Source organism: Suncus etruscus, chromosome 15 (assembly GCF_024139225.1).
Source record: "Suncus etruscus isolate mSunEtr1 chromosome 15, mSunEtr1.pri.cur, whole genome shotgun sequence".
NCBI lineage: Eukaryota > Metazoa > Chordata > Mammalia > Eulipotyphla > Soricidae > Suncus > Suncus etruscus.
Window position 1 is genome coordinate 4,101,766 of NC_064862.1, and position 27,433 is coordinate 4,129,198.

General features: G+C 36.4%; 2 protein-coding genes across 2 annotated transcripts in view; one reads left to right on the forward strand and one right to left on the reverse strand.

Moving 5' to 3' along the window:
* Positions 1 to 27,433, reverse strand: part of BCLAF1 (BCL2 associated transcription factor 1) — a 1,193,665-nt gene that overhangs the window by 942,430 nt on the left and 223,802 nt on the right. The window lies entirely within an intron of this gene.
* The window catches only part of PDE7B (phosphodiesterase 7B), a 208,142-nt gene that overhangs the window by 119,319 nt on the left and 61,390 nt on the right, over positions 1 to 27,433 (forward strand). The gene's annotated exons all lie outside the window — the stretch shown is intronic.

A 27,433-nucleotide genomic window follows, 5' to 3' on the forward strand; every position in this document is an offset into this window, starting at 1 on the left:
AGGATAAAAGAAAAGAATTTGTTTCTAGGCTTAAGATACAGTGGCTTTCACATTTATGAATGAGCCATGAAAAGTTGAATGAGATACACAAGTCTTTGGGGAACGAAACTGTCTTATATTACTTTGAGACATCCATTATCCCTGGCTTTCTTCCAATAAGTTTATTTTGGCCCATTTCATCATGTGATAATAGCCAAAAGTGCCCTCCCACATTTCCCAAAGCATCCCTTGTTGCATTCACACACCTACAGTCACCTTGGAATTATTTGTTTCTTTGGCTTTTCATTTCTATCATAGTAAGTGGCCCATTTTAGATTTTTTAATTCATCAGTGATAGTTTGGGATACTAAATTTTCTTTCCCATACTCTCCCTGTTCCTCTCATGAGATAATAGATATTGTTGTGAAGACCAGGTGCCACATGTCTAATTCTGGTACTCACACAACTCAATTGTGCTGCTTGCCAGAGGTCATACTCCACTAGTTGCAAAGTTTGTACACATATTCATGAAAGTATTGTATTCCTGGCCAAACGCTCACACGTTTTTCAATTGAAGTGTTTACCAGGAATTGCATCCTTCAGTTACAGAGGATGCTTACGCACATCTCGTTATAGTATGGCCAGAAATCTTATCACACTGGGGGTTGCAAACAATAGAGCTTCCAAACAAACAAATAAACAGCTTCCAGAATTTTCCCAGCTCATGCAGGTGACACTAGTCATCAAACTCAAAATCTTATACTTACAAAGCAGACACTGTCATCAGTGAACATTCTCAATTTTCTTAAACATTGAGGGTTAATTCTCAGCCTTGTAAATTAATTAAAGCAATATACTACTTTTCCGTTATTACAGAAGTTTTATTATTTAAGACTTGTTATTCGCTGTAAAGCTTCTCTCCAGGCTTAAATTTTAAAAATAAATTGAAATTTTTTAAGAATACATTTTACTTTAGAGTCATTCAAGAATAAAGATTCTTAAGGTAAATTTATAAAAAATTTTATTGCTTTTGAGAAAATATCTCAACAGTTGGGGCTTCTGAAACAATTGGAAATTCAATATAACTGAAAGATGGTTACTGAAAATCAGATACTTCTTGAATTATCAAAACCGCTCAAGGCTACATATTTTGACAACATAGCTTTAAAAACAGATTCTTGGCATAATTTTGAGTGGGTTTTGACCAAGTCATTGAGAAATTTTTAACTGTGGTATTCATCAGGGTGTACAGTAAAAAGAGGAGAAATTAATGAAATCTTTCCAGGGTGAAAGCTCTTTAAACTTTGCTGAACTTCTGAACTTTACGCCCTGTTGTGATCCTTCTGATACTTTGAAAAATAGTTCCGGAAAGTCTCCAAATAGCACACTCCTCACTCTTCATTCTTTGTGTGAAATCTGTCAACCCATCCCAGTCTCAAAAGGGCAAATTGTGACTTGTCATTAGTGTAAGGGATATATATTCTCTAGGACATTGAAGAAGCTCAACAGATTTGCTTTTAACCAAGAGTTGGTACCTGGCATTTTGAGAAAGAGATTAATTTCCATTCATTTGGAAAATTGGATTAGCACATAGGCTGGATTCAGATTTGTCCTATATAAGTTGCTTACCGAAGTGATGATTTCGCATCCATCCCTTTAATTTGGATCAGAAAGTTGGTGACTGAAAATAGTTTATTTTCAAAGATGGGAAGGTTAAAACACTAGTTTTAGTTCAATATAAACCTGACATTTTAATTAATTCTATTGCATGTGGCAAAAAATGTATTAATTAATGAAAGGTGTAGGGACTCTTTTTTACTTATTATACTTTTTTCAAAAAACTCAATACCTTAACCTTTCGGTACTCTGTTTCTCTGCTTATATAATGATAGATATTATTAACTCAGTGATGTTGTTGTAAGACTTCTGAGCAAAATTACTGAGTGAGATATTTTTTCTTTTTATTTTCACACTTTCTTTAACTATTTCATATGCTAAGCGCTGGAATTAAAAGGTACTTTAGGCAGTGCCCTTGTCCTCAAAGAAGTAACTGTGAGAGCAAGGATAACAAGTCTGATATGCAGGTATACATGTTTTGTTGACTATTAATTGGGGAAGGAATTGCTGTGAGAATACTGAACACCAATCACCTCTAGAAAGAACAGGGAAGACTTTTCAGATATACACTTTCTCCTCTCTGCCCCTTAACCCAAAATTAACCTCCTCCATAAAACTTTCCTTCTGACATAGAACTATATATAGGTTGGCCTTCAATCTACTTCCACTAGAACTTATCTCCAATCTAATTGGAAACTAATTTACATTAAAGTAGTACTTGGTTGGTTAAAGAATGTTTCCTAGAATGTATTCTGACTGGGGCTATCTGTATGCATCACATAGAACTTTATTGAGAGTGCACTGTATAGAGCTGGAGAGATAAAACAGAAGTTTAGGTGCTTATTGTGGTACATATACACAATGCAGCTGTCAGGAAAAATGAAATCTTGAAATTGTCCTATACATGGATAGACATGGAAACTATTATGCTGAGTCAAATGAGTCAGAGGGAGAGAGATATTCATAGAATAGTCTTACATATCTGTGGGATTTAAGAAAAATAAAAGACATTGTAATACCCAGAGACAGTAGAGATGAGGGCTAGAAGGACAAGCCCATGATATGAAACTTACCACAAAGTGTGGTGAATGAGTTAGAGAAATAAGTACACTAAAAACTAGCATGACAGTAGTAGTGAGTGAGAGAAATAGAATGTCTCAAATTACAGATAGGGGATGGGGAGGAAGGAGCCATTGGTGGTAGTAAGGTTGCACTGATGAAGGGGGTGTTCTTTTTTAACTGAAACCCAACTACAAACATTTTTTTTAATCATGGTGCTTAAATAAAGATATTGTTAAAAATTAAGTTTAGGTGTTTACCTTGCATGCAGCTGACTCTGGTTCATTCTATAGCATTGCATATGGTCCTTTAAGTGACCAAAATTGATCCTAAAGCATAGACACAGGAGTGAGTCTTGAGCAATACCAATTGTGCCCCTCTCCCAACAAAACAAAATAAAACATAAATAATTTAGAGACTGAACTGTGTGGGAAATTTTTTATTATTTTACTCAAAAGACTAGTAAGTGAAAGGAAGCAAGAGTTGATCTGTAGTCTTGCTATAGGGTAAGATTACCCTGTAGAATTACTCTTTTTGTAATCCAGTTCATTACCGCATTGTAAGCTTCGGCTAGTTAGATAACCTCACTGGCAAAGAATCCAAGAAGAACAGTAGGATTGTGGTAAACATGGATCTCTTCAAAAGAGTGCATAGTCAGGCATTGTAACTGAGGCAAGTCCATGAGGATCTTGTTTAATTATCTAACCACACTGCCTGTCTTCTGGAAAAGCAGAGAAAGAACAGATTCCAACCCTCCCCCATCCCCAATACACATGCGCGCGCGCACACACACACACACACACACACACACACACACACACACACACACACACTGCTGTGGAGAAATGAGAATTATCTCATCTTGACAGGAAATGAGGAGAAAAGAGCCGGTATCTTCATAATCTTTGCATCCCCAATCCAATGTAGTATCTGGAAAAAACTAAACTCTTGTTAGTGTTTGGAAAAGTCAGGAAAGAAGGGTGAAGGAATGGATGAGATCTTGGGACAAGCAAGGAGAATTCTTCTCATGGGTCATTTCACATGTTTTGAGCTGAAATAGTTCCATAGTTACCCATATCTACCTCTCCTTCCACTCTATCCCTTCCTACAACACAGCAATTAAAAACTTAACGTTTCAGAGCTGGAACAAGAGAAAAAACTAGCAAACACTTCACATACTTTGTGCTAAACTCCTTATCCGAGAGGTTAATCAGATGGTTAGAATTTTTTAGGTCATCCGCGCTATTACCTTCATTCTCTGTGCATGGTGTTTGCCTGCGAGGTTTCCCCATTGTCATGCTTGTAGTGTGATTTTTTTCTGCGTGATGTGTTGGGGTTCATTGGTTAGAAAGAGTGCGGAGCAGCCATGCTCTTCTGGAGCCTCTGGGAGAGCTATTTTACTGGGCCCTTTTTGGCCCACTCCCGAGAGGTTCAGGAGACAGGACAGTGGAAAAACACGCACAGGCAACACTTACAGTTTCTCACAGTCGGGAACTACTGGGCGGGCGTAGATATTCCCAGCCTGACGCCACAAACAGGGGACTTGCCTTTCTGCAGAATACTGCGGATAGCCGGTTTTCATGGTCAGACACAGTTCCTTGGTGTTTGGCCCTTGGATGAGCCTCTGGAGAGCTATTTTTCTGGGCCCTTTTCGGCCCACTTTCAAGAGGTTCAGGAGACAGGACAGTGGAAAAACATGCACAGGCAACACTTACAGTTTCTCACAGTCGGGAACCACTGGGCGGGCATCAGGGATGTATTTTTTAAAGACAGTTTGTGCCCACTGAACCCTCTTTTGAATTTCTTGATCTTCACCATGCCTGAAGAGGCATACAAGACCCAAGTGCTGTGAGAATGAACATGATCTCACTGTTGGGAAATCTCATACCCTCGTGGGTTTAAGAGGATAGTACAGAAAAAAACTATGTTAGAAGCTTCAACAGCACTTCTTAGATTGAACTATTGGTACAGAGACCACCTCTCCTGGAAGCTTAATGCCCCTTCTCTTTCCACCTTCCTTTTTCTCCTCTCTGTCTCACCCGCACCTTGTCTCAACTTCTAATCCACTTTGAATCTTACTCTTTGGAAGAACAGGCATCTGACATCATAAACACTGAGGGACAAAGTGATTGATAGATCCATCTGACATCATAAACACTGAGGGACAAAGTGATAGATCCTTCTCTTTATAGTGGAGCTTACTAAATCATTCATCTTGTTCTTTCTCTTATTTTACACTTTATTTGAGCATTTCTAGGCAAATGTTATTCTTTGTTTGACTCTTTGTTTTTGGACCACTCCCAGTGGTACTCAGAAGTTACTCCTAACTCTTGATTCAAGAATTGCTCAGGGGATCATATGGAACATCCCGGATTAAACTCAGGTTGGCCATTTTCAAAGCAAGAGCCTTCCTTGCCCACTAAACTCTCTCTGGCTCTTTTTAGGCGTTTTTAGTCTCAACTATTTCCTTGAAACAGAAGTAGTAAAAATGGTAAAATCCCCACTCTGTCCCTTTCCTATGGCTAGTTTCAGGCAAAAATACTGCCCTAAAAATTCTATATATTTAAATTCATTCCCATTCAGTCTCACTCATTCTCGCTCCATCTCTCACTTCCTTCCTCCCTCCCCTTCATCCTCCCTTGCTCTAGGATATCATATAGGCAATAGCAATGCCAGGATTGTACCTTGCACAGAGTAGTTGCTCAGTGAATATTTGTCTCTCACCCTTTTACTCTGAACACCAAGAAAAACTCAGAATAAGGGCCTGGAGAGATAGCATGGAGGTAAAGCATTTGCCTTGAATGCAGAAGGACTGCAGTTCGAATCCCGGCAATTCCATATGGTCCCCCGAGTCTGCCAGGAGTGATTCCTGAGCATAGATCTAGGAGTTACCCTGAGCGCTGTTGGATATATCCAAAAAAAAATCTCAGAATGGACAAAAATACCAATTTTAGACAAAAATTATGAAAGGTCTTATTTTTGTTCTTTGAAAGCTATTATAATATAGCTTATATATATATTAGATAACCACCCCTGATCATATATTACTTATTATTGTAAGGACTCTTCCTCTCTCCCATGACCCCAATAAAAGGACATTTTTTAAAAAAAGGGAAAGAAAAAGAAAGAGAATGTCAAATGGCCATGTTAGACAAATAAGATAATCACATCTTAGATCACATCTCACAAAAAAAATCATTCTTTAGGAAAGTTTAGGTGGCATTAAGTTTGGCTCTAAAATGGTTAAACAGAAGGACTGTGTACATCCTGTCACAGTTTTATTTTGAGCAGCCTGTTTTCCCAAATACCTCCCACTCTTTCCCTTCCACAGAATCTGCTGCTCCACTCTATGTACACAACAAAACTGTCTTTTCCAAAGTTTGAGGTACTAACCAACATCTATGATTATCTTTGTATAATAGCATAATAATCAAATCACACTAAATTAAATGTCCACAATGCATGTTTTTTATTGTTATCATAGTTACATGCTCAAGATAGTATTGATATTTATGTTTTTGATGTCATGCGCTTTCAATATTAAAATGCAAATGATTTATTATGTACGTCCTAATATTCCACTAACTATACATTTAATGAGAGAAACAGAAAAATTATATACAATGAATCACTCCCCAATTATACTATGAAATTCCTTCACTGACTTTTTTCTAGTTATTTTTAAAATTGCCTTTCAATATTAGCAATGCCATGTTTATCACTCTTCATTTTTCCTCAGTGATAACAATTTTATTCTTCAACCTTTAAATCTTTGTTGATTTATTCTCTTATTGTTCTAAGAGGCACATACACCTCAAGGTTCTTGGGCAGTCCTCTGCCACCAAGGACTGAACTATATCCCAGGGCCCTATAACTTTGCTGACTTTATATACTTGTATTTATTTTGCTTTGAATTTGCCTGAATCATATTTTACATTTCCTTTTATTAGTTTTATCTTACTGCACTTTTTAAGGAAAGAAAATTGAGATTCCCAAGTAGTGTGATACCTCACTGTAGCTCAAGAAAAATAAGGTGTTCTGTTGGATAAAAGAAGAACTATAATAGAATCCTCTTCAAAAGAAAGTAGACCCAAGTTCTAGTTCCTGCTTTTCTACTAATTAGTTTTGTGATACTGAATAAATTACTAAATTCTCCCATTCCATTTCTTACATGTAAACTATACCTAGTATTACTAGCTTCACAGCATCCACGTCTATAAAATGATGGAATGGAAAATGTCAATTACCTGGTATGTATTTATTATTTTTCAGTTGCATTATAGTCTCAAGTTCTGATCCTACTAAGGATGAAATAAATGAAATAGTAAAGTAAAAATAATACTTGTTATAGAGTAGGTACACCAGCTAGACACAGATCATAATCTAAGGGCCAGGAGAGACAGATTAAGATGCTTGCCTTACACACTTTCAACCTAGGATCAATCCTAAATTCTACCATAAGGGTCCCTGACCACAGAGTCGGAATAAAACCTGAGAACTACCAGTTATGACCCTTTCACCCCCAACAAAAGAATCCAAAGTCAAAATATATATTTACTGTAATCTGTTAATGATTGAGTCTTAGTACATACAGACTTGTGCTTTAAGAATGACATACTCCAAGATCTATAGAGATAATTAGATTTAAAAGAACCACTAGAACCCTTACAAAGCTTGCCATAAAAAGCAGATGGTGCAGGTAGAGTAGAGAAGGGGCTATTATGAAAGGGACGTGCTCGACTCCCTTTCATTAACAATAGTGCAAAACACAGAGCAAAAAGGAAAGAGAGAGTGAAGTGCTTCGCTCCAGAGACAGGTGGGGAAAGGTGGGTGAGAGGGAAGATAGAATGAGGGAGAATATGAGGGGAATAGCCATTCTACAGTATAGACCAAATGCTGACCCATAAAACATACCTCCTCAAAATCAAGAGGATAGAAATTATACAGACTACCTTCTCAGTTCACAATGCACTGAAATTAGAAGTAAACTACAAAAGAACACAGAAGAAAAACTTCAACACCTGGCAATTAAACAGCTCACTATTGAACAAAGAGTGGGTCAGAGATGAAATCAAAGAGGGTTTCAAAAGATTCCTAGAAATAAATGTAAATGAAGACACAAATTATCAGAATTTGTGGGACATGGTAAAAGCAGTACTAACAGGAAAATTTAGCAGTGGTCCTCAAACTATGGCCGCGGGCCACATATTGTTTTTGTATCTGTTTTGTTTCTTCATTGCAAAATAAGATATATGCAGTGTGCATAAGAATTTGTTTATAAGTTTTGTTTTTACTATAGTCAGACCCTCCAATGGTCTCAGGGACAGTGAACTGACCCCCTGTCTAAAAATTTTGAGGACCCCTGATTTATAGCTTTGCAAGACACATCAGGAAGGATAAGGGCCTACATAAATAACTTAAAGACACCCTATAAAATTAGAGAATGATCAACAAAAGGAACCAAATAGGTAGGCAGAAGAAAATAACAAAGCTTAGAGCAGAAATCAATGAAGTGGAAATCCAAAAAAATAATAGGAAAGATCAATAAAAGCAAAATTTGTTCTTTGAAAAAATACACAAGATTGATAAACCACTAGCAAAACTCACAAAGAAAGGAAGAGAAAAACTTATTAAACCAGATTAGAAATGAAAAGGGGCAATCACTACAGATAGTACAGATATTTGAAGGATAATCAGAGACTACTTTGAGAATTCTATGCCACAAAACATGAGAACCTGGAAGAAATGATAAAATTCTTGGACTCTTATCATCTTCCATGCTTGAATCAGGATGATCTATCATACCTAAACAGACCCATCACTATTGATTAAATTAAAATGGCAGTAATCAAAAGTCCTCCCCAAAACAAAAGCCCTGGCCCAGATGAATTCACTAATAAATTCTATCAAACCTTTCAAGAGAAACTACTGCCAATCCTTTTTTAGGCTTTTTCAGAAAATTAAAGAAACAGAAACACTCCCAAATAGTTTTTATGAAGCTAACATCACCCTCATTCAAAACCAGACAGATGCTACAAAAAATAAAAAACTACAAGTCAATACCCCTGATGAACACAGATACAAAGATCCTCAATAAAATCCTGGCAAATAAGATCCAACACCTCATCAAGAAGGTCATATACCATGACCAAGTAGGTTTCATTCCAGGAATGCAAGGATGGTTTAATATCTGTAAATCAATCAACATAATATACCATATCAACAGAAGAAAAATAAAAGCCATATGATCATATCAATAGATGCAGGGAAAACATGTAATAAGGTGCAACACCATTCATGATAAAAGCTCTCAAAGACGGAAATAGAATAAAATTTGCTCAATATAGTCAAGGCCATCTACCACAAGCCAATGGCAAATATTATTCTCAATGGAGATAAACTAAAAATATTTTCTCTGAAATCTGGTAAAATACAAGGATGCCCCTTCAACACTCCTATTCTACATAGTACTAGAAATATTTGCCATAGCAGTTAGGTAAGAAAAAGATATTAAGAGCTTCCAGGTAGGAAAGGAAGAAATCAAGCTCTCACTGTTTGCAGATGTCATGATACTATATTTAGAAAACCCTAAAGACTCTACCAAAAAACTTCTAGGCATCAGTTCTATTGCTCTTCATCCTAAGGCTACAAAATTAACACACAAAAATTAATGGCCTTCTTATACACCAATAATGATAGAGAAGAAATGAACATTAAAAAACAATCTCATTCAGATTAGTGCCACACAAACTCAAATACCTTGAAGTCAAATTAACAAGAGAGGTTAAGAACCTATACAAAGAAAAGTACAAAACCCTGCTTCAAGAAATAAAAGAGGACACAAGAAAATGAAGACACATACACAGTTCATGGATCTGGAGAATTAACATCATTAAAATGGCAATAGTCCACAAAGCATTGTACAAATTTAATCCAATTCCAAACAAGTGGAAGCTGAGATAAACAGATGAAATTATATTAAGCTGAGAAGCTTCTGCACTTCAAAGGAAATAGTGACTAGAATACAAAGGCCACCCACAGAATGGGAGAAACTATTCACCCAATACCCATCAGATAAGGGGCTAATATCGAATATATACAAGGTACTGATAGAACTTAACAAGAAAAAATCATCTAACCCCATCAAAAAATGGGGAGAATAAGTGATCAGACAAGTTCTCAAGGGTTATATTTTTAAAAGCTCAATTACGAGTTTTGTTCAAAAAAATAGTTAATTTCAATCATACAATGTTCCAACGTTCATCTCTTCATTTACTAGTGCACACTTCCCACCACCAATGTCCCCAACTCCCACCCACAGCTTACCACAATGGCAAATCTCTCTCTCTCTCTCTCTCTCTCTCTCTCTCTCTCTCTCTCTCTCTCTCTCTCTCTCTCTCTCTCTCTCTCTCTCTCTCTCTCTCTCTCTCTCTCTCTCCCCTACACCCCCCCCAGCCTAGGGAGTTTATCATAGACCCCTGGGCTTTTCTAATAAAAAAGACTGAGATATTTGTCAGAGTATTGCCTGCAAGGCCCCATGGACACCATCAGCGTGGGCCTATCTCCAGCAGCTTGGCTTTGACAGGGGCTATTGTTATAGCAAAGATCTCTAAACTTGACCTACCACCCTCTTTTCATAAAAATATCACTGAAAGTCAACACTTGAAGCCTATCTTTTTAAGTTAATTTTATTTTATTCTAGTTTTGGTGAGGTGGGTGGAGAGGGCAAGTTTCAAGACATCTCCCAAATGATGCTCAGTAGAACCAGAAGCTCCACTGGAAGTTTTTTGCCAACCAAGCTGTCAGTTCAGCACAAGAGTTGGGGGACTCATGATGCTTTAGCGGTGCAGTGCTGGAGATACATGGGTCATCTAGCTATGCTTAGGGCCTGCAGGGCACATCCTGGTGATACTTTGGAAACTATATGATGCTGGGAATCAATACTATAGGACACATGTCAAGCATGACCCCTAATCACTGTAATTATATCCAGACTAAAATTTACCTTCTTTAAGCAAACAAAGAAAAAGCATCCCTCAAGTGCATCCAAGCTTATTTATTTATGTCCACCTGGATAATTTTTGTGGCTCCAAGGAAAAGCTATGCTAGATAAACATTCTCTAATCAGAAAAATTAATTCAGTTCATGATAGTGTCAATTAGTAGCAAGGTAATGTGGTAAAAAATCAAAGTCTCCCTCTCAGTCAATAATCATTTCTTCACTCAATGACAAATTTAAGACATAATATTATATTTAAAACATGGTAGTCCTACTCTGACAAGGTCTTACATGCTTGAGCAACATCTGCTATATGGTGAGATTTAGGATGGCCAGTTACAATACAGACCACAAAGTATTAGGAGGACTCAGAATTTTTTAATGGCAACCATGAAACTGAAGAGAAAATATTAAAGATAAGGGTTTGAGGGTTAGATGGTGTATGAAAGGTGAAGTTTTTCTTTTTTTAATTTTTGAAGGGTTTTTTATAAATATATTTTATTTAAACATCTTAATTACAAACATGATTGTGATTGGGTTTCAGTCATGTAGAGAACACCCAATCACCAGTGCAACATTCCCATCACCAATGTCCCAAATCTCCCTCCTCCCCACCTCACCCCCGCCTGTAATCTAGACAGGCTTCCTACTTCCCTTATTCATTCACATTGTTATGATAGTTCTCAGTGTAGTTATTTCTCTAACTAAACTCATCACTCTTTGTGGTGAGCTTCATGAAGAGAGCTGTAACTTCTAGCCCTCCTCTCTTTTGTCTCTGAAAATATTTGCAAGAATGTCTTTCTTTTTCTTAAAACCCATAGATGAGTGAGACCATTCTGCGTCTTTCTCTCTCTCTCTGACTTATTTCACTCAGCATAATAAATTCCATGTACATCCATGTATAGGAAAATTTCATGACTTCATCTCTCCTGATGGCTGCACAATATTCCATTGTGTATATGTACCACAGTTTCTTTAGCCATTCATTTGTTGAAGGACATCTTGGTTGTTTCCAGAGTCTGGCTATTATAAATAGCACTGCAATGAATATAGGTGTGAGGAAGGGATTTTTAAATTGTAGTCTTGTGTTCCTAGGAAATATCCCTTGGAGTGGTATAGCTGGATCATATGGGAGCTCAATTTCCAGTTTTTGGAGGAATCTCCATATCGCCTTCCATAAAGGTTGGACTAGACGGCATTCCCACCAGCAGTGGATAAGAGTTCCTTTCTCTCCACATCCCCGCCAGCACTTCTTGTTCTCATTCTCTGTGATGTGTGCCAATCTCTGTGGTGTAAGGTGGTAGCTCATAGTTGTTTTGATTTGCATCTCCCTGATGATTAGTGATGTGGAGCATTTTTAATGTGCTTTTGGCCATTTGTATTTCTTCTTTGTCAAATTGTCCATTTCTTCTCCCCATTTTTGATGGGATTAAATGTTTTTTTTCTTGTAGAATTCTCAATTAAATAAAAAAGAAATATGGCAATCAATCCAAACACATAATACCATGAAAACTACCTCTTCCTCTGCCTTCCTTTTTCCTTTCTCTTATTTCTTCATTTCTCTGCCTCCTCACTCTTTTCTTTTTCCTTCTCTTTCTCCTTTCTTCCTCTACCCATAAAATCTTAAGGAGCAGTGGGAGTGGGCATCTGAAGAGGGGACAACAAACAAGAACAGAGGGGGTTGATGGGTGTTCTTAGTGGGGTTGATAGGTGACTAAAATAGAAAATAAGTTGGCAACATATGGTGAAGTTGTGTGAAAAATAAATACCAGAACAAAATAATGAACTTTAAGTTAACATGAGAGCACTGTTGAGTAATATGAATTAAAGGGTTGACATGGTCTGTGTCAAGTGTTGCTAGAGGAATAAATCAGTCAGTGATAGGTGGAAAAGAACTGGAGCAACTATAACAAGGCAACGTGAGGGTTAATCTAATATCCTGTGTGAAAGAGGGAAGAAGTAGCAGAGTAGAGAAAAAGAACAGATGTACATTACAACATGCATATGGAATTTTTTAACTAGATTAGAACAATTCAAGTATCTTCAAAGAAAAGCCCACACTTACTGTAAATATATACTGAGAACTAGAGAGTTAATACAGCACTTTCTAACCTCTAGAGACTTAGAATCAACTGAAGGTTTGGTCACTTCAATTTGCTCACCACAAACCATTACCCTCAAAACTCAGAATTTGCTAAACATTTCAAACTCTGAGGAGTGGAGGGTTCAATAAAACCACATTGTGCCTGGCACTCATACTTTCTTTAGAACTGAGGAAACTTGACCTGACTTCCTAATTCATTTAAATTTCATTCAAACTAGAATTTTAAAAAACTATGGTTAAAAGCTTATTTTTAAGGGGTTTTTTTCTCTCCTTACAAGAAGGAAATAATAGTTTTTCAATCATCCTTGAGCTTTGGAAGTTAAAAATTTATAATGCATAAGTTGGAATGGATTCAAAGGTAGGTAAAATAGGTTTTTAAAAAAGACAGCTTATTTAAAAAAAAAGAAAACAGAGGAGTACATTATATGATTGAAGGGAACTAGAATTGACCCTCTGGAACACTCAGGTAACCATCCTAACAGGTACAGCTGGAGCTGAGGCCAAAAAGAAAATAAAGTCATTCCATTCCATGATTCATATCAACCATGTTGGTTTTCTCTTTACTGTCAAGAACATAAAGAATTGGCAAGTGAGGAAAAAATAAACATTCAATAGTGGAACTAGAAAAACAATTTATCCTGTCTTAAAGATTTTCCTTTTCCTATTCCTCCTCCTACTCTGTGACAGTATTGAAGTAGAGCTCTTCTTCTAGTGACAGCTGTCAACAAGTCGTGAGTATTTGTTGTTCATAGAAGAGCTAATGACATGGGACTTAAATACCTCTCTATTCAAGACCTTATTTTACAGAACTTAAAATAACTTCTTAGCTCCCTTTAACTCAAATTGAGTTCTCAATTGCAAGTTAAATTCTAAAAGAATGATGTGCTTGCTTTTGGCTTCAGTTTAGTTTTTCTTTTTTAAATTCTTATGTTTTACATTTCTATTGTTGATATTAGAGTGGATAATATTTGCTTCCTTTATGATACCATAATTTATTTTCTTTTCTGTTAAAGACTAAGCTTAGAAAATACAATATATATTGAAGAATTCTATTTATATTTTATTGCAATCCATTTGCTCAGAAATTCGAGTTACTTATATGACTTTGCTTAGGAATATATTCAATCCAGGTTAAATAGTTTGATAAAGCTTGAGTGCTTGTCTAGCGTGCAGATATCCTGAACCAAATGCAGATCCCCAAAACAAAATGGTTCCCGAAGAAGAATCAGGAGCATCTCTGTCAAGCATGCAAATGAGAATGGCCCTAAGCACCAGTGGTTGTGACCTGCCACCTCAAAAAAAAAAATCTTATCCCATTCACTAACATTGTCATGATAATTGTTAGTGTAGTTATTTATCTCTCTGCACTCACCACTCTTTGTGGTAAGTTTCATATCACGAGCTGGTCCTTCAAGCCTTCATCTCTACTGTCTCTGGGTATTATTACAATAATGTCTTTTATTTTTCTGAAAACCCATAGATGAGTGAGACTATTCTCTGTCTATCTCCCTCTGACTTATTTCACTCAGCATAATAATTTCCATGCCCACCCACGTATAAGAAGATTTCATGACTTCATCTCTCTTGATGGCTGCATTATATTCAATTGTGTATATGTACCAAAGTTTATTTAGCCAGTCATCTGTTGTTGGACATCTGGATTGTTTCCAAATTCTGGCTATTGTAAATAGTACTGCAAGGAATATAGGAAAGCATTTCTGTATTACATTTTTGTTTTCCTAGAGTATATCCCTAGGAGTGGTATAACTGGATCATATGGGAGCACGATTTCCAGTTTTTTGAGGAATCTCCATATAGTTTTCCATAAAGACTGGACTAGATGGCATTCCCACCAGCAGTAAATGAGAGTTCCTTTCTCACCACATCCCCTCCAGCACTGTTCGCTCTTGTTCTTTGTGATGCTTGCCAGTGTCTGTGGCATGAGATGGTACCTCATTGTTGTTTTGATTTTCATCTCCCTGATAATTTGTGACGTGGAGCATTTTTATGTGTCTTTTGGGCACTTGTATTTTAGGCAGAGAATAGGGAAGTAGGGAGATGGAGGGAACTGTGGTAAAAATGTTGCAGCGGTGAAAGGGAGTGTTCATTTTTATGACTGAAACCCAACTACAAACATGCTTTTAATCATGGTGCTTAAATAAATATATTATATATATAAATTATTATTATTTTAAAATACAAAGAAAAAATTTACCCATGTGAGACCAGTTTTCATGCTTGATAATCTTACATACCAAATAATTTTCTGGCTGTCACAAACTTTTACTCATTATCTTCTCACTTCTGTGATTATATACAAGAAGTGATAAGCAGATTTGATGTTTTATGGCCACTAATGATTATTCAAAGTTTAGAACAGAGTATTTTGTTTACAAAAATTTTGGTTGCTTTTTCTTTTTATAAGTAGACATATAACATTTAAAGGTACTTAACTGGAGCTGGAGAGATATTACAGTTTGAGGACTCTTGCCTTGCATGCATCTGACCCAGATTCAATCCTCAGAACCTGATATAGTCCCTGAACCCTTCCGGAGTTATTCCTGAGTACAAAGGTAGGAATAAGCCCTAAACACTGGCAGAGGAGGCCCAAATAAGTAAAACTTAAGATACTATGTTGAAAAAAAAACTAATATTGTAAACAATATGCTAACTGAATTATGTTAATGCTAAACACCCCTGAAATGAACTGAAATGTTTAATATATTGAAATAAGTGCTAGTCTCTTTTAAAGATTAACATCTTGTCAAAGAAACTAGAAATCTATGTTATGTTTTAGAAATATTCAGATAGTTTTCTCATAAAATTTCATTAATTTTTTATATTTTTAAATTAGTATCTTTATTTAAACACCTTGATTACAAACATGATTGTGGTTGTGCTTCAGTAGTGGAAAGAACACCCCTCATCACCAGTGCAAGATTCCCATTACCAATGTCCCAAATCTCCCTCCTCCCCACCCCACCTTCACCTGTACTCTAGACAGGCTTTCTACTTCCCTCATTCATTCACATTGTTAGGATAGTTCTCAGTGTAGTTATTTCTCTAACTGCACTCACCACTCTTTGTGATGAGCTTCATGTAGTGAGCTAGAACTTCCAGCCCTCCTCTCTTTTGTCTCTGAAAATTATTGCAAGAATGTCTTTCTTCTTCGTAAAGCCCATAGATGAATGAGACTATTCTGCATCTATCTCTCTCTCTCTATCTCTCTCTGACTTCTTTCACTCAGCATAATAGATTCCATGTACATCCATGTATAGGAAAATTTCACGACTTCATCTCTCCTGACAGCTGACCCGAGTGAAAACACCCAAAGACACATCCTAGTCACAATGACAAATCCTACAGATAGAGATAGAATACTGAAAGCAGCAAGATCAAAAAGGGAAATTACATTCAAAGGAGCATCCATAAGATTTACAGCAGACATGTCACAAGAAACTCTCAAGTCCAGAGACAGTGGTGGGATATTGTGACGAGACTGAATGATATGGAGGCTTCACCTAGAATAGTGCACCCCGCTCGACTCAACTTTAGATTTGAAGAAAGTATACATAGCTTCACGAATAAGCAACAACTCAAAAACTTCACATATGCAAAACCAGCCTTAAAGAAAAAACTGAAAAGTCTACTTTTCAACCGGAAGACCCTACTGCTGCTCTGACATTGATTTACTCAAAGTGTCTTCCCTTAACACTGAGAAGATTTAAAAAACAACAGCGACCTGCGTACTGGACAGGGCTTTCTGCATTGCCCTTTAATTGTGAGTTGAAATTAGACACCGCTCTGCACCATCCTGACTTCAATGTAGGATATACAGATTCCAGAGCTGTATAAAGTGTACAAAGACTAGCACTTATTTCAATATATTAAACATTTCAATTCATTTCAGGGGTGTTTAGCATTAACATAATTCAGTTAGCATATTGTTTACAATATCAGTTTATTTTTTCAACTTCGTATCTTAAGTTTTACTTATTTGGGCCTCCTCTGCCAGTGTTTAGGGCTTATTCCTACCTTTGTACTCAGGGATAACTCCTGAAGGGTTCAGGGACTATATCAGGTTCTGAGGATTGAATCTGGGTCAGATGCATGCAAGGCAAGAGTCCTCAAACTGTAATATCTCTCCAGCTCCTTCAATACAGAAACATGATACCTACAACAGAGACTGTGAAAAATATAAGTGTATGGGCACTACAGACAATGACCGGCATTGGACAAACAAGTTTGCCTGGAGCCTAGAAATGGTCTTATGCCAGGAAACTTCAGGGGTAGGGTCTCCTTGTACTTAGGCCAAAGTTTTTCCTTTCCATGACCCCCATACTTTGGTGGGCCCATGCAAACAATAATTGCCACTCTAATATTGTTTTTATAGTTCTCCTTTGACTCTAAACCTTTAAGAAACCACTAGTAAAAATATTTGGAACTGCAAAAAACTAGTTTACATTAGTGTTAACATATATGCTCTTAGTTACTCTAGCATTCTGGGGGATAAAGGAGGGAGATAAGGGATATATGCTTAGGAACAGGGATGAAGGGAGGAGAACACTGATGGTGGAAAGGCCCTCATTTATCGTCACTGTGTACCTTAAATATAGCTGTGTAAGATTTGTAATTCACTTTGGCCACAATAAAAATTAAAAATTTAAAAAAAAAAAAGGACATGACAGACCAACAAACACACCAAACTTATTCACAAAGATGACATTAAATCCTATGACATTCTTCTCCTTCAATGTCAATGAAATAAATGCACCAATAAAGTGGCAAAATGAATCAAAAGATGAACCCAACATTCTGCTGCCTACAAGAAACATACCTGAATAGTCAGAATAAACATAGACTCAAAATCAAAGACTAGAGGAAAATCATCCAAGAAAACAACACCCTTAGAAAAGCTGGGCCCAGAGAGATAGCACAGCGGCGTTTGCCTTGCAAGCAGCCAATCCAGGACCAAAGGTGGTTGGTTCGAATCCCGGTGCCCCATATGGTCCCCCGTGCCTGCCAGGAGCTATTTCTGAGCAGACAGCCAGGAGTAACTCCTGAGCACCGCCGGGTGTGACCCAAAAAAAAAAAAGCTGGGGTGGCCATATTAATATCTGATGATACCAACTTTATACTCAGAAAAGTTGTAAGGGACAAAGATGGACCCTTCGTACTAATCAAGGTATATGTGCAACAGGAAGAACTAACAGTACTAAACATATATGCACCCAATGAGAGACCAGCAAATTATCTAATACAATAATTGACAAATCTGAAAAAAAAAAGACATCAATAATAACACAATAATTGTGGGAGACTTCAATAGGGCCCTGTCAACACTTGATAGGTCAACTAGACTGAAACCCAATGAAAATATACAAGCCTTGAAAAGAGAAATGGAAGAAATAGGACTAGTAGATATATATAGGACACTCCATCTTCAGAAACCTGGGTACACGTTCTTCTCCAATGTACATGGGTCATTCTTCAGGATAGACCACATGCTGGCACATAAAATATACTTCCATAAAATCAAGAGGATAGAAATTTTGCAGGCTACTTTTGCTGACCGCAAGACTCTGAAATTAGATGTGAACTATAAAGGAACACAGAATACTTTAACACCTAGAAATTAAATAGCCTGCTACTGAGCAACCAGTGGGTCCCAGATGAAATCAAAGAGGAAATCAAAACTTTCCTGGAAACAAATGACAATGAAAACACAAACTATCAGAATCTATGGGACACAGCAAAAGCAGTACTGAGAGGAAAATTCATAGCTTTGTAAGCACACGTCGGAAAGAAAGAAGGGGCATACCTGAAAAGCTTAATGATGCAGCTTATAAAATTAGAAAATGATCAACAAAAGGAACAAAAATAGGAAGATAGAAGGAAATAACAAAGCTGAGAGCAGAAATCAATGAAGTGGAAACCAAAAAACAATCTGAAAGATCAAAGAAAGTAGAACTTAGTTTTTTGAAAAAATAAACCATTAGCAAAATAGACCATTGGCAAAACTCACAAAGAAAGAGAGAAACTTGATAACCCATATTAGAAATGAAAAGGGGATATCACTACAGATATTGCAGAGATTCAAAGGATAATCAGAGACTACTTTGAGAAACTCTAAACCACAAAACATGAGAACGGAAGAAATGGATAAATTCTTGTTGAGTAAGGAAGATGTAGTATATCTAAACATGCCCCTCACCATTGAGGAAATTACAATGGTAATCAAATGTCTGCCCAAGAAGAAAATCCCAGGCCCAGATGGATTTACTAATAAATTTTTTCAAACCTTACAAGAGGAACTACTACCCATCCTAGCCAGACTCTTTCATGAAATTAGAAAAATGGGAATACTTCCAATTTTTATTTTTTAAATAATATACTTAAAATTTATGCAACAGAGCAACCTCCTCTAGAATTGGTTGTTTCAATCTTAAATTTCTTAGGTTTTCTTTTTCTAATTTTGGTCAGACCTAGCTTATTCATGGCTTATTCCCAATTCTGTGCACAGGGATTAGTCTTGTCAGTGCTCAGGGGACCATATGACGTGCCAGGGACTGAAACCTGATTAAGCACGTGCAAAGCAACGACCTATCTGCTGTAGTATCCATCTGGTTTTCAATCTTAAAATTCTTGAATGATCTTCAAAAAATCACCATCTGAACAATTACATGAATTGCCCAGCGCTATAGGGATCCTGAACCCCAAATAGCAGAATTTGTACTAAAATAATAAAAGCTTGGCTATAATTCTACCATTTTCACTCCAAGGGGTTCTAAAATAAAAATCATTTTAACCTAATTTTTTTAAGATATCACTCTAGGGGCTGAAGCGGCAGCACTAGCAGTAGGGCAGTTGCCTTGCACACTGTAGCCTAGGACAGATTGTGGTTCAATCCCCCGCATCCCATATAGTCCCCCAGCCAGGAGTAATTTCTGAGTGCATATCCAGGAGTAACCCCTGAACATCACCAGCTGTGGCCCAAAAACCAAAAAAAAGATATCACTCTAAACCTTACAACATAGGAAAGTTAGTTAATTCTCATTTTGTAAGTTAATTTGTAAGTAAGTATTTTTAAACTCACAGGATACTTGTGGAAATTCAACTAAAACCAACTGGAATTTTACTTCCATGACTATAAAACCTATCTTTAAAAAAATAACTACAAGAGTGAATCTACCATCATATGGGGGAAGGAAGTGTCAGTTGGATTAAGAAGGACAGTGGCAGAAATTTCTAGACCCTGGAATACCATATGGAAGTTTGAAATATTATTTCCAAAATTAGTATCTTGTACTTTATCAATAGTCTTATTACCTTAAAATAACATTTGTGATCTTTCTGCAGTGGAACTGTATTTGTGCATATAATCTAAGTGCCATTTTCTTATCTATGAATATATTTAAATAATTGTGCCACTCTAGAATACTAGTTTTTTTAAAAGATCCAATATTTTAATTTGCTAAGTGTATGACATATTTCTATAAATTCAAGCAATCTTATTTGTTTTCCATAATAATATGCAAAATATAAACATACTCTTGAATATGCATATTTTATTTGAGTATTTTATAATGATAACATTTCCCATAAAATATAAAAGGTAATAAATTATTTTATAAATAATATATTAACATTTAATGTTAATGCTAATTTAATGTTAATGTTGTAACTATTTATTTTATGATATAATTTCTCCATAATTTGTTGTTTTATCTAGAACTCTATCACCTCATTTCTTTGCTTTTCTATAAAGCAAAACCCCTTTATAGTTACTTGTACTTCAGGTTTTCCCTTTCACCGTTCTCTATTCTTAACCTCTGTTATGAAATAATTATAAATATATAGAAAACTTTTAGTAGCAGAGCATAGCAGATTCATAAACTTTACTCCAGTACCCAATCATTATATTTTGCCTATTTTCCTTATAGTTATGTAATTTCCATAATCTCTCTTTTTTTTATTTTTATTGTGGCCAAAGTGAATTACAAATCTTACACAGTGATATTTAAGGTACACAGTGACAATAAATGAGGGCCTTTCCACCAGCAGTGTTGTCCTCCCTTCATCCCTGTTCCCAAGCATATATCCCTTATCTCCCTCCTTTATCCCCCAGAATGCTAGTGTAACTAAAAGCATATATGTTAACACTAATGTAAACCTTTTTTTTTTTTTTTGCAGTTCCAGATATTTTTACTAGTGGTTTCTTAAAGGTTTAGAGTCAAAGGATAACTGTAAAAACAATGTTAGAGTGGCAATTATTGTTTGCATGGGCCCACCAAAGTTTGGGGGTCATGGAAAGGAAAAACTTTGGCCTAAGTACAAGGAGACCCTACCCCTGAAGTTTCCTGGCATAAGACCATTTCTAGGCTCCAGGCAAACTTGTTTGTTCAATCCCGGTCTTTGTCTGTAGTGCCCATACACTTATATTTTTCACAGTCTCTGTTGTAGGTATCATGTTTCTGTATTGAAGGTCCTGGAGTCTGTATATCCTACATTGAAGTCAGGATGGTGCGAAGCAGTGTCTAATTTCAACTCACAATTAAAGGGCAATGCAGAAAGCCCTGTCCAGTACGCAGGTCGTTGTTGTTGTTTAAATCTTCTCGTGTTAAGGGAAGATTCTTTTGAGTAAATCGATGTCAGAGCCTCAGTAGGGTCTTCCCTGGTAGAGGATTGCTTCCAGGTGATGTCATAGACAACTTTGGATGTTTTGTAGATGGCTTCCCTGGTTCAGGGGTGACTGGAAAATGCCCAAACCTCTGAGGCCTGTGCCAGGTCATCATGTCAATGTTTAGGCTGTAAGGTTCCATTGCACCACTATATTTGTGTGTTCCTATCTCTATTAGATAAGAACTTATTTGTATGTATAGTATTTTCCATTTTAATGTGCCCATGCAAACAAGGAATAATGCCACCTGGCATTATCAGTGCATAAGGGGGCCGCAAGAACAAGTCCAACAATCCCTGTGACCTGGTTCAAACATAAGCATTAAACTGAGGGACTCTGGGCCCGGAGAGATAGCACAGCGGCGTTTGCCTTGCAAGCAGCCGATCCAGGAACAAAGGTGGTTGGTTCGAATCCCGGTGTCCCATATGGTCCTCCTTGCCTGCCAGGAGCTATTTCTGAACAGACAGCCAGGAGTAACCCCTGAGCACTGCCGGGTGTGGCCCAAAAAAAAAAAAAAAAAAAAAAAAAAAAAAAAAAAAACTGAGGGACTCTTTCACCAAAATTTCTTATTGAACAGTTCACAAAGAAAAAAAAAAGATAAAAAGTGGGGAAAATAAACAATCTAACTTAAGACAGTGGACACAATTGTCACCATTTAAGAAAATTTGTGTGTTCCCATCTCTATAAGATAAGAACGTGTTTGTATATAATTTCCCATTTTAATGTGCCTATGCAAAGGAAGAACAGTATCATGTGATGAGATTGGTACCTATGGGGATGCTAGAACAAGTCCAACAATCCAATTGCGACTTGCTTCTAATATAAACATTAAATGGAGGGACACTTCTACAAACTTCCTTATTTAACAAATAACAAAGGGAAGAAAAGATAGAGAAGGACTCTTTCACCAAAATACCTTATTGAACAGTTCACAAAGAGGAGAAAAGATAAAAAGTGGGGAAAATAAATAATCTAACTTAAGACAGTGGACTCAATTGTCACCGTTTATGGGAACTAATCAGAAACCTAGTATGGTAGCAACCACAGTTACACAATGAAAGAATGAAGAGGCCAAGAGGCCGCTGAGAAGAAACAAGTAGGTAAAGAGTACTGGCCTCTTCCCAGCCTGAGAGTCCAATTTCCATAATCACTTGAAAAATTTTTGGTTTCATCATGTCAATTTCTTAATAACTAAGCATGTGTTTTCTAAGAAAAGGACATTCTTTTGTTTAAAATCTGTTCAGTTATAAAATCAAAGAACTATATGAAAATCTCCAATTATCTTTTTTGTTTTACTTTTTATTCCCCCATTGATCCCATTTATAAAATACCATCTTGGTTTTCTCCACAAAATTATGGTTCGCTCCTCATTTCTTTTTATTTATTTCTTGATTTATACAACTAACATAAGAAAATATATCTGACATTATTACAATCTTCATAAACTGAGACACATCTAGTTTCCCAATGTATTATCTGCCATTGAGAATTATCTATATCCTCATCAAAATATAGGAAAAAAAATGAACAGACACTTCCTCAAAGAAAAAATACAAATGGCCAAAATACATATGAAAAAATGCTCCACGTCACTAATCATCAGGGAGTTGAAAATCAAAACAACAACGAGGTACTTACTATCTCACACCGCAGAGACTGGCACACATCTCAAAGAACGAGAGCAAACAGTGTTGGCAGTGATGTGGCTAGAAAGGAGCTCTCATGGGAATGCCGTCTAGTCCAGCCTTTATGGAAAACAATATGGAGATTACTCAAAAAACTAGAAATCATGCTCCCTATGATCAAGCTATACCACTCCTAGGGATATACCTTAGGAACACAAATACACAATACAAAAATCCCTTCTTCACATCTATATTCATTGCAGTGCTATTTACAATAATCAGAGTTTGTAAACAACCAAGATGCCTGACAACAGATAAATGGCTAAAGAAACTGTGCTACATATACACAAAGGAATACTAAGCAGTGGTCAGGAAAAATGAAGTCATGAAATTTTTCTACACATGGATAGACATGGAAACTATTATGCTGAGTAAAATAAGTCAGAGGGAGAGAGATAGACACAAATAGTCTCACTTATTTGTTGGATTTTAGGAAAATCTAAGCCATTATTAATATCCAGAGACAATAGAGATGAGGGCTGGAAGGACTGGGCCACGATATGAAGCTAACCACAAAGAGTGGTGAGTGCAGTTAGAGAAATAACTACACTGACAGCTATCATGACAATGTTAATAAGTAAGAGAAGAAGAATGCCTGTCTGGAATACAGGGTTGAGGAGGAGGACAGGGGCAGCATTAATGGTGGGAATCTTGCACACTGAAGGGGAGTGTTCTTTTTATGACTGAAACCCAAGTACAAGCATGTTTGTAATCATGGTGCTTAAATAAAGATATCATGGTTTGGTTTTGTTTTGTTTTTTTTAAAAAAAAAAGGAGAATTTCTATGAACACTGGAAAAAAAGATATATTCAATTTTTAGAGATGGAATTCTCTATTAAAACATATTGAAGCCATCTTATCTGATTTTTCCTTGATCTCCTATTTAAATCCTTTGCTTTCAACTGAGAACTAAGTTTTTCACCATTATTATATTTTTATCTGCCTCAATTTAAATAGGTTAAGGTTTGTTTTTCATATTTGGTATATTGCTACATTGACTGTATATTTGAGCAATTGCTATAAAATTGCTATATATTTGTATCAGTTGATTATTCATTATATAATATCTATCTTTGTCTCTTGTTAGCATTTTTTGAAATCTTTTATCTGCTACAAGTATAGCAGTTTCTGCCTCCCAAATTTTCTATTTTATTGGAGTAGCAATTTCCAGTTCTTCACTTCAAATCTGTTTGTCTTGATAGTTTAACAAGTGTTCTCCGAGTCACATACATTTGGTATTTGCTCTTTAATTTATCTGGTCACTATGCCTTTTGATTGGTGAGCTCAGTTCCTTTATATTAAGGATGATGATTACAACATGAGGGTTTGCTGCTTCCTTTAATTTGCTGCTGTCCTTAGTTTCTTTATTTGTCTCACATTGAGCTCTGGGCCTCTTCATGCCATTTCCTTCTGGTAAATAGTTGTTCTTCTTTGGTTTTGGTTTTTGGTTGTTTGGTTTTTGTTTGGTGTATTGGGCTACACTCAGCAGTGCTCAGGACTTAGTCCTGGCTCTGCGCTCAGGAATTTTTCTTGGTGGATTCAGGGACCATATCAGACACTGAGGATTAAACTCAGATTGGCCTGTGCAAGGCAATCAATGCCCTACCTGCTGTATTATCTCTCCAGTCCCTCAATAAAAATCATTTCAAATAAATGAATAAATTTCTTTATCCTGCGTTTGATTTGATAAACTACTATTTTGAATTTATCCAAGAGTGTGTACACATATATATAATTATTTATATCATTCTTTTTCTGTTTTTGTTTGGGTTTTTTGTTGTAGTTATTGTTATTGTTTTAGACCACACCTGGTGATGCTCAGGGGTTACTCCTGGCTATGCGCTCAGAAATTGCTCCTGGGTTGGGGGACCATATGGGATGATGGGGGATCAAACCTTGGTCCGTCCTAGGCTACCTTATGCTTTGCACCACTGCTCCAACCCCTATTTATGTTATTCTTAATATCAGATATATCCTTAATCTCCAAACATCAGTTTTACTCTTCTTCACTATTTTATTTTTGCTTCTTCCTGGCCATGAATCAGACTCATAGGGACCTTGGTATGTAAATCAAATGGGGGGAGGGGATCAATTGAATGGTATAAAATAGAATTTGAATTTTGACGGTAAGTTTAATGTAGTATATAAACACATGTTCATTTTGAATCTTCCACTCCTAAAACTTACATGTTGTTATAATGTATTATATGTTATTACTGGAGTAATAAAATAAAATAAATAAATATAGGGGCTGGAGCAGTGGAGCAGCGGTAGGGCATATGCCTTGCATGCGGCTGCCCTAGGACAAACCACAAACTCTTGGTCCCAAGTCAGAAGTGATTTCTGAGCACATAGCCAAGAGTAACTCCTGAGCATCATCAGGTGTGGTCCAAAAACCAAAAAAATAAAAGTAAATATATTAAAATATTTTTAATTGGGCGACATTTTCTAAGAGCAATAGGCTTTCCTGCCCTGAGTTAACTCTTAACATATATACTATGACATATACAATATGTAATAAAAATCTATACTATTACTGTGTGTATAATATATAATATTGCATAAATATAATAAACTTGTTTAAGTCATTGCCAGCCACAGGATAGTAGCACACTGCCTAGGAAGTCCTAGCACATTATTTTCTCTGATTCTATATTCTGTGGTAATTTTTTGTTTCATAAAGAAAAGAGTTGGAAGAGACATAAAAGAAAACAGATTTCTTTATGTGAATTGTATATTTTTCTATCTAATGTTTTCATAGACTCCAGGTCCATAATTTTTATTAGATAACACCTATGTATCACTAGTGTGAATAATAGAATTTCAGACAAGGTAAGAGATATTCACAGCCAATTAATTTAGAGTATTTCTGACAATATTGATAGGTTGTGAAGTATGAGAATAAAATCTATTAGCAGGATTAGACTTTATGGTTATCAATAAGAAATAATTTACCCCATAAGAAAGTAATCACCTTCTCTGCTTCTTGTCAGGGGACTGAATCTATATCATTTTTATTCTGTGATCATTGATCCTTTTGTCACTGACAATACAGCAACATTAGAAAACATTTTTCTCATATCTAAGATAATAAGTCTAACCTCTTCTAATTAAAGTAAAAGATCTAATCAGTCTAGAGAGAATATAAGATGGCCAATAATGTCTACATTTTGAAGCCTTGATTCGAGTATAAAAGAAAATAGCATTAACCATTTAATTCAAATAAATGCAGATGTTAATGTCACTTACTGAGCTAAAGATTACCAATATCTTTAATAAGAAAATAAAGTTTTGGGGGCTGGAGCAGTGGCACAAGCAATAGGTCATCTGCCTTGCATGTGCTAACCTAAGACAGACCATGGTTCGATCCCTAGCATCCCATATGTTCCCCCACGCCAAGAGCAATTTCTGAGCACATAGCCAGGAGTAATCCCTGAGCATCACCAGGTGTGGCCCAAAAACAAAAACAAAAAAAGAAAAAAAAGAAAATGAAGTTTTTGATTGTTATATTTCATGTCTTCCAAAGTTATATTCAGAAATATCTGAACAGGGGCCAGCGAGGTGGCACTAAAAGTAAGGTGTCTGCCTTGCAAGCGCTAGCCAAGGAAGGATCACGGTTTGATCCCCCGGCGTCACATATGGTCCCCCCAAGCCAGGGGCAATTTCTGAGCGCTTAGCCTGGAGTAACCCCTGAGCATCAAACGGATGTGGCCCGAAAAACCAAAAAAAAAAAAAAAAAAAGAAATAAAAAAGAAATATCTCAACAATTTAATGAAGACAATCTAAAAAAAATTACATTTTTGTTCTAGAATTTGAAATTGAGAGTTAGACAGTACATGTAATAGCATTGAGAGTATTAAATTCCTGTCATTTTTATTTTTTACAATTAATATCTTCATTTAAACAAACATGCTTGTAGTTGAGTTTTAGTAATACAAAAAAATCATACCCATTCAACAGTGCAATACTCCACCACCAATGCCCACATTTCCCTCTTCAGCCCCACCCCTTGCCTATATTCAAGGCAGGCATTCCATTTCTCTCATTCACTACCATTTCATCAGTATAGTTATTTTTCTAACTGCATTCACCGCTCTTTGTGGTGAGCTTTTTATCATGAGCCAGTCCTTCCAGCCCTCATCTCTATTGTCTTTGGCATTATTACAATAATGTATTTTATTTTTCTGAAAACTCATAGATGTGTGAGATTATTCTGTGTCTATCTCTCTCCCCCTCTGACTTATTTCACTCAGCATAATAGTTTCCATGTCCATCCATGTATAGGAAATTTTCATGATTTCATTTTTCCTG